The sequence below is a fragment of the Nomia melanderi genome, unplaced genomic scaffold (assembly GCF_051020985.1).
Source record: "Nomia melanderi isolate GNS246 unplaced genomic scaffold, iyNomMela1 scaffold0903, whole genome shotgun sequence".
Lineage (NCBI taxonomy): Eukaryota > Metazoa > Arthropoda > Insecta > Hymenoptera > Halictidae > Nomia > Nomia melanderi.
Window position 1 is genome coordinate 7,501 of NW_027476017.1, and position 7,500 is coordinate 15,000.

The 7,500-nt window shown below is 49.8% G+C and overlaps 1 non-coding gene across 1 annotated transcript; it reads left to right on the forward strand.

Moving 5' to 3' along the window:
• The first annotated feature begins 5,710 nt into the window (after positions 1-5,710).
• On the forward strand, positions 5,711-5,865 carry LOC143176840 (5.8S ribosomal RNA). The gene has a single exon (XR_013001345.1). It is a non-coding gene; the product is annotated as a 5.8S ribosomal RNA (ribosomal RNA).
• The last annotated feature ends 1,635 nt before the right edge of the window (positions 5,866-7,500 follow it).

Here is a 7,500-nt window from a genome sequence, read left to right on the forward strand (position 1 = left end):
ACGCGAAGAGTTGTTACGTGCACGCGTATGGTGCGATTGCGTCGATTCGCTTTTCTGTACGGGGAGCAATAGAACGTTGAGTTGACTTATCGGGTCTTCGTTGGAATTACCGTCGCTGGCATTGTAAACTCCAGATGACCTTGTGATTCCTTCGTCGGGCACTGGTAAAGGGTGGCGATGATGCGTTCTATAATAGAAATACCCGTCGTAGCGTTTCTTCCGAGTCAACCCGCTCACGAAACACTCTCTCGTCGTGGAATCCCCGCGTCGGAGAGTAAAACGCGAATTCATAGTATGGAAACTTACGTCTCTCGACGATGGGACGATCCACGCGAAGAGTTGTTACGTGCACGCGTATGGTGCGATTGCGTCGATTCGCTTTTCTGTACGGGGAGTAATAGAACGTTGAGTTGACTTATCGGGTCTTCGTTGGAATTACCGTCGCTGGCATTGTAAACTCCAGATGACCTTGTGATTCCTTCGTCGGGCACTGGTAAAGGGTGGCGATGATGCGTTCTATAATAGAAATACCCGTCGTAGCGTTTCTTCCGAGTCAACCCGCTCACGAAACTCTCTCTCGTCGTGGAATCCCCGCGTCGGAGAGTAAAACGCGAATTCATACTATGAAAACTTACGTCTCTCGACGATGGGACGATCCACGCGAAGAGTTGTTTACGTGCACGCGTATGGTGCGATTGCGTCGATTCGCTTTTCTGTACGGGGAGAAATAGAACGTTGAGTTGACTTATCGGGTCTTCGTTGGAATTACCGTCGCTGGCATTGTAAACTCCAGATGACCTTGTGATTCCTTCGTCGGGCACTGGTAAAGGGTGGCGATGATGCGTTCTATAATAGAAATACCCGTCGTAGCGTTTCTTCGGAGTCAACCCGCTCACGAAACTCTCTCTCGTCGTGGAATCCCCGCGTCGGAGAGTAAAACGCGAATTCATACTATGAAAACTTACGTCTCTCGACGATGGGACGATCCACGCGAAGAGTTGTTTACGTGTACGCGTATGGTGCGATTGCGTCGATTCGCTTTTCTGTACGGGGAGAAATAGAACGTTGAGTTGACTTATCGGGTCTTCGTTGGAATTACCGTCGCTGGCATTGTAAACTCCAGATGACCTTGTGATTCCTTCGTCGGGCACTGGTAAAGGGTGGCGATGATGCGTTCTATAATAGAAATACCCGTCGTAGCGTTTCTTCCGAGTCAACCCGCTCACGAAACTCTCTCTCTCGTCGTGGAATCCCCGCGTCGGAGAGTAAAACGCCGAAGGCTTACTATGAAACTTACGTCTCTCGACGATGGGACGATCCACGCGAAGAGTTGTTACGTGCACGCGTATGGTGCGATTGCGTCGATTCGCTTTTCTGTACGGGGAGTAATAGAACGTTGAGTTGACTTATCGGGTCTTCGTTGGAATTACCGTCGCTGGCATTGTAAACTCCAGATGACCTTGTGATTCCTTCGTCGGGCACTGGTAAAGGGTGGCGATGATGCGTTCTATAATAGAAATACCCGTCGTAGCGTTTCTTCCGAGTCAACCCGCTCACGAAACTCTCTCTCGTCGTGGAATCCCCGCGTCGGAGAGTAAAACGCGAATTCATACTATGAAAACTTACGTCTCTCGACGATGGGACGATCCACGCGAAGAGTTGTTTACGTGCACGCGTATGGTGCGATTGCGTCGATTCGCTTTTCTGTACGGGGAGAAATAGAACGTTGAGTTGACTTATCGGGTCTTCGTTGGAATTACCGTCGCTGGCATTGTAAACTCCAGATGACCTTGTGATTCCTTCGTCGGGCACTGGTAAAGGGTGGCGATGATGCGTTCTATAATAGAAATACCCGTCGTAGCGTTTCTTCCGAGTCAACCCGCTCACGAAACTCTCTCTCGTCGTGGAATCCCCGCGTCGGAGAGTAAAACGCGAATTCATACTATGAAAACTTACGTCTCTCGACGATGGGACGATCCACGCGAAGAGTTGTTTACGTGCACGCGTATGGTGCGATTGCGTCGATTCGCTTTTCTGTACGGGGAGAAATAGAACGTTGAGTTGACTTATCGGGTCTTCGTTGGAATTACCGTCGCTGGCATTGTAAACTCCAGATGACCTTGTGATTCCTTCGTCGGGCACTGGTAAAGGGTGGCGATGATGCGTTCTATAATAGAAATACCCGTCGTAGCGTTTCTTCCGAGTCAACCCGCTCACGAAACTCTCTCTCGTCGTGGAATCCCCGCGTCGGAGGGTAAAACGCGATATATAATAGTATATGCCAGTGGTTCGCGCGCGTCGTCTCTGAGATACGCGGTCGACAGAGTTCCGAAAACACGTGATGTGCCACGATTTCCGTGCGTCTTACATCTTTCGACGATGGGACGATCCACGCGAAGAGAACGTTCGTGCTTGCGTGAGGTGCAACAGCGTCGATTCGCTTTTCTGTACGGGGAGAAATAGAACGTTGAGTTGACTTATCGGGTCTTCGTTGGAATTACCGTCGCTGGCATTGTAAACTCCAGATGACCTTGTGATTCCTTCGTCGGGCACTGGTAAAGGGTGGCGATGATTCGTTCTATAATAGTAATACCCGTCGTAGCGTTTCGACCGATGTCACCCGCCACGAATGTCTCTCTCGACGTGGAAACCCCGCGCCGAAGAGTAAACGCGAAGGCTTACCATACGAAAGAAAACGGTATTATACGCCTGTGGTATGTGCGTCTCGGCTCTGTGATACGCGATCGGCAGAGTTACAAAAAAACGTTGATGGGCCACGATTTCCGTGCGTCTTACATCTTTCGACGATGGGACGATCCACGCGAAGAGTAGTTACGTGCTCGCGCGAGGTGCGATAGCGTCGATTCGCTTTTCTGTACGGGGAGAAATAGAACGATGAGTTGACTTATCGGGTCTTCGTTGGAATTACCGTCGCTGGCATTGTAAACTCCAGATGACCTTGTGATTCCTTCGTCGGGCACTGGTAAAGGGTGGCGATGATTCGTTCTATAATAGAAATACCCGTCGTAGCGATTCGGCCGAGACACCCGCCACGAAACTCTCTCTCGTCGTGGAATCCCCATGTCGGAGAGTAAAACGCGAAGGCTAACTATATAAGAAACATATAGTATTATTTATGCCTGTGGTTCTCCGTTTGTCCTACTCTCAGATACGCGACTCGGAGAGTTACGAATAATCGTGATGGACCACGATTTCTGTACGTCTTACATCTTTCGACGATGGGACGATCCACGCGAAGAGATCATTCCTGCTTGCGTGAGGTGCGATAGCGCCGATTCGCTTTTCTGTACGGGGAGAAATAGAACGATGAGTTGACTTATCGGGTCTTCGTTGGAATTACCGTCGCTGGCATTGTAAACTCCAGATGACCTTGTGATTCCTTCGTCGGGCACTGGTAAAGGGTGGCGATGATTCGTTCTATAATAGAAATACCCGTCGTAGCGATTCGGCCGTGTCACCCGCCACGAAAATCTCTCTCGTCGTGTGAATCCCCGCGTCGTAGAGTAAACGCGAAGGCTTGCTATAGAAGACTATAGTTTATACGCCTGTGGTTCACCGGTTGCCTGCTCTCCGGGGTACGCGATCGCGCAGGAGTTACGGAAGAACTTGATGGGCCACGATCTCCAAGCGGCTATATCTTTCGACGATGGGACGATTCACGCGAAGAGAACGTTCGTGCATGCGTGAGGTGCGATAGCGTTGATTCGCTTGTCTGTACGGGGAGAAATAGAACGATGAGTTGACTTATCGGGTCTTCGTTGGAATTACCGTCGCTGGCATTGTAAACTCCAGATGACCTTGTGATTCCTTCGTCGGGCACTGGTAAAGGGTGGCGATGATTCGTTCTATAATAGAAATACCCGTCGTAGCGTTTCGACCGATGTCACCCGCCACGAAATTCTCTCTCGTCGTGGAATCCCCGCGTCGGAGAGTAACCGCCGAAGGCTTGCTATAGAAGACTATAGTTTATACGCCTGTGGTTCACCGGTTGCCGGCTCTCCGGGGCACGCGATCGCGCGAAGGTTACGGAGGGACGTGAAGCGCCCGAGCAATGAAACGTCCGCAGGAGGAAACGAGCAACCGCCGAACATTGTTTCGCGACGTTTCCATAATGTATTGTCGTTTCGCTCGCATCCCGCTTCTTTCCCCTAGTTTCCTCGACGCGTAGTTTCGCAGCCTTAGTGGACGAATCATTCTCGATTCGAGGAAAGATATGCAGTGGGGCGTGCAATGAGCCCGCCAGAGACCACGATCTCCAATGCGTCTTTACATCTTTCGACGATGGGATGATCCACGCGAAGAGAACGTTCGTGCTTGCGCGAGGTGCGTTAGCGTCGATTCGCTTTTCTGTACGGGGAGAAATAGAACGATGAGTTGACTTATCGGGTCTTCGTTGGAATTACCGTCGCTGGCATTGTAAACTCCAGATGACCTTGTGATTCCTTCGTCGGGCACTGGTAAAGGGTGGCGATGATTCGTTCTATAATAGAAATACCCGTCGTAGCGATTCGGCCGAGTCACCCGCCACGAAACTGTCTCTCTTTCGTCGTGGAAACCCCGCGTCGGAGAGTAAAACGCGCGAAGGCTGTGACTGTAACATATATATATACAGTATACAATGCCTGTGGTTTTTGCGCGTGTCGGCTCTTCGGTATACGCGATCGGCCAGAGTTACGGAGGGACGGTGAAGCGCACGAGAAATTGAAACGGCCGCACGATTGGAACCGAGCAACCGTCGAACATTGTTTCGCGACGTTTCCATAATGCGTTTTCGTTTCGCTCGCATACCGCTTCTTTTCCCCTAGTCTCTGAGACGCGTTTTCGAGCCGTTCTTCTACTATCGATTCTCGTAGAGAGAAGGGACCGGGTAGTCTGGAAGTGGAACCCGCATCTTGCGTGTACCGTACACGGAATTGAGAGGACCGGCCGTGAAGCTCGTTTTAAAGCCGTGCGTCTGACACCCAACTCTTGCGCGCCAATTTCGCGGCAAGAGATAATATGGGACGAATGACCGGCAAAGAGCCAGCTGTGAAGTCTGTTTTTTTAATCGAATCCGTGGACGTGTGTATGCCGTAGCGTCGCTCGTCGTGTTCGTTCATGGTCGTTCCGAGAGAAAGAACGAAAGCGGTAACGAAGGGACCGGCCGTGAAGCTCGTTTTAAAGCCGCGCGTCTGACACCCAACTCTTGCGCGCCAATTTCGCGGCAAGAGATAACATGGGACGAATGACCGGCAAAGAGCCAGCTGTGAAGTCTTTTTTCATTATTTGCTTTCAATCGATCGATCGGTACGATTCGTGCAACGTTTCGCGCGATGCGACGCGAAAACATGCGCGCAACAATAGATGCGTCTGATCGGAAGAACGCGAGGGTCGACTGCACGCGATGGATTCAGTATCGGGTAGGATACAAAATATATCCCCGTCGTTTCCACGCGTGCGAGTCTTCTGCGTCTTTCGCGGGTTTTTGAATGCACTATACGCCCGGAACGTCGAGAAATATATACATATTACTTGAACGTTTTTCGTCTCGAAAGGCTTCGGTGTCGTCTCCAAGGCGACGCCTGAATCTCCTTCGCGCGCTGGTCGGAGATTCAGGTATCAACTTTTATCTTCTCTTTGAAAGAAGAGAGATATTAGGTCGAACAAATGAGAATAAAATTATATATGTGAAATATAAAATTTATACGATTACCCTGAACGGTGGATCACTTGGCTCGTGGGTCGATGAAGAACGCAGCTAATTGCGCGTCAACGTGTGAACTGCAGGACACATGAACATCGACATTTCGAACGCACATTGCGGTCCACGGATACAATTCCTGGACCACGCCTGGCTGAGGGTCGTTTACGTACCATACACTGCTTGCGTAGCTCTGTCAAATCCCCGCCGTCGTTCACCTCTTCGGATCGAACGTTTTTTTACCGAAGGGCGCAAAGAACGTTTCTGAGTCGGGTTAAGAGAAGGATGCTACGTACGAGCGAACGATGGGTGTCTCGTCGGCGTTTGTCGCGGACACGCGAAAATTCTGTGAATTTCACGGACAGTGTACGTTCTAGTTGTTGCAAAACGATCGGAATCGTTTGTATGGACTCGCGTGAGTGTTCGCGGCGTCTGTGCGTCGTTCAATTACGACCGCCCGCGGATACCGCTCCACTGCGATATGGATCTGAGCGACAACTTTTTCGGCTGTTCGTGAGATGAACGGTTTCGTGTGTTTAGAAAAATTTTTTTTCCCGCGCTCCCGACGTCACCTGAAATGATGCGTCAGAGGTGAAAGAAAATATTAAGAAGTCGAGAGAGAGAGAGACTACACACGTTTTATTCATATTTTGTATACCGTGCGTGAGACGGATGTGCACGACACGTCGTATGTCGGTATATTACCGACTGGCCCCAGGGAGATTGTTTTCTTCCTCTCTTACGAATGAGATGTACGTTTCGGAGGATCGTCGTTACCGAAACACACGGCAAAACGAGACTTCTCGCAGCAGAACCTTTATACACAATACACATCGACTCTTTTTACCCCGAGAGAGAGAGAAAAGGTGTATTTCTTTTTTTTATTTTTCGAATTCGACGCACGAACGCTTTGACGACTGGAGAAAAACACGGTGTGTGTTAAAATCGTGCGGGACGAGCATGCGTATTCGTAACGGGTCGAATAGTTCTTATTCCCCGTCGTCGCGTGTCCTCGCTGGACCACCACCGTGCGCTTCCGCCACGTTCAGTTGAATTTCGAAATATATATATATAAAAAGAATCACCATATACTCTCTTTCGGGAGGTGTATTTTTATCGGTTTCTGCTATAGAGAAGAGACGGAGATCGTGTTGTGAGGTGTAACGTTTCTGTATCCCCGTTTCGGAGGATCGTCGTTATCGGCGGAACACACGTCAAAACGAGACTTCTCGCAGAACCTTTATACACAATACACATCGACTCTTTTACCCCGAGAGAGAGAAAAGGTGTTTTTCTTTTTTTTTTATTTTTCGAATTCGACGCACGAACGCTTTGACGACTGGAGAAAAACACGGTGTGTGTTAAAATCGTGCGGGACGAGCATGCGTATTCGTAACGGGTCGAATAGTTCTTATTCCCCGTCGTCGCGTGTCCTCGCTGGACCACCACCGTGCGCTTCCGCCACGTTCAGTTGTATTTCGAAATATATATATATATAAAAAGAATCACCATATACTCTCTTTCGGGAGGTGTATTTTTATCGGTTTCTGCTATAGAGAAGAGACGGACGATCGTGTGTGACACCACGTGGTAACGTTTCCGTATCCCCGTAAAATACGTTTATCTTTTCTCGTAGAAAAGAGAGAGGAAGAGGCAGGAGCTCCTCTTTGGCGAGGCTTTCGAACGTCGCGTCCCGTCCGCCGGAATATAATGATATAAATATATAACCGCCGCCGACTTTGTGCGAAAGCGTTGAAACGAACGCGTCGGTCGCCCCATGGTGTGTGTTTGTCGTGTCT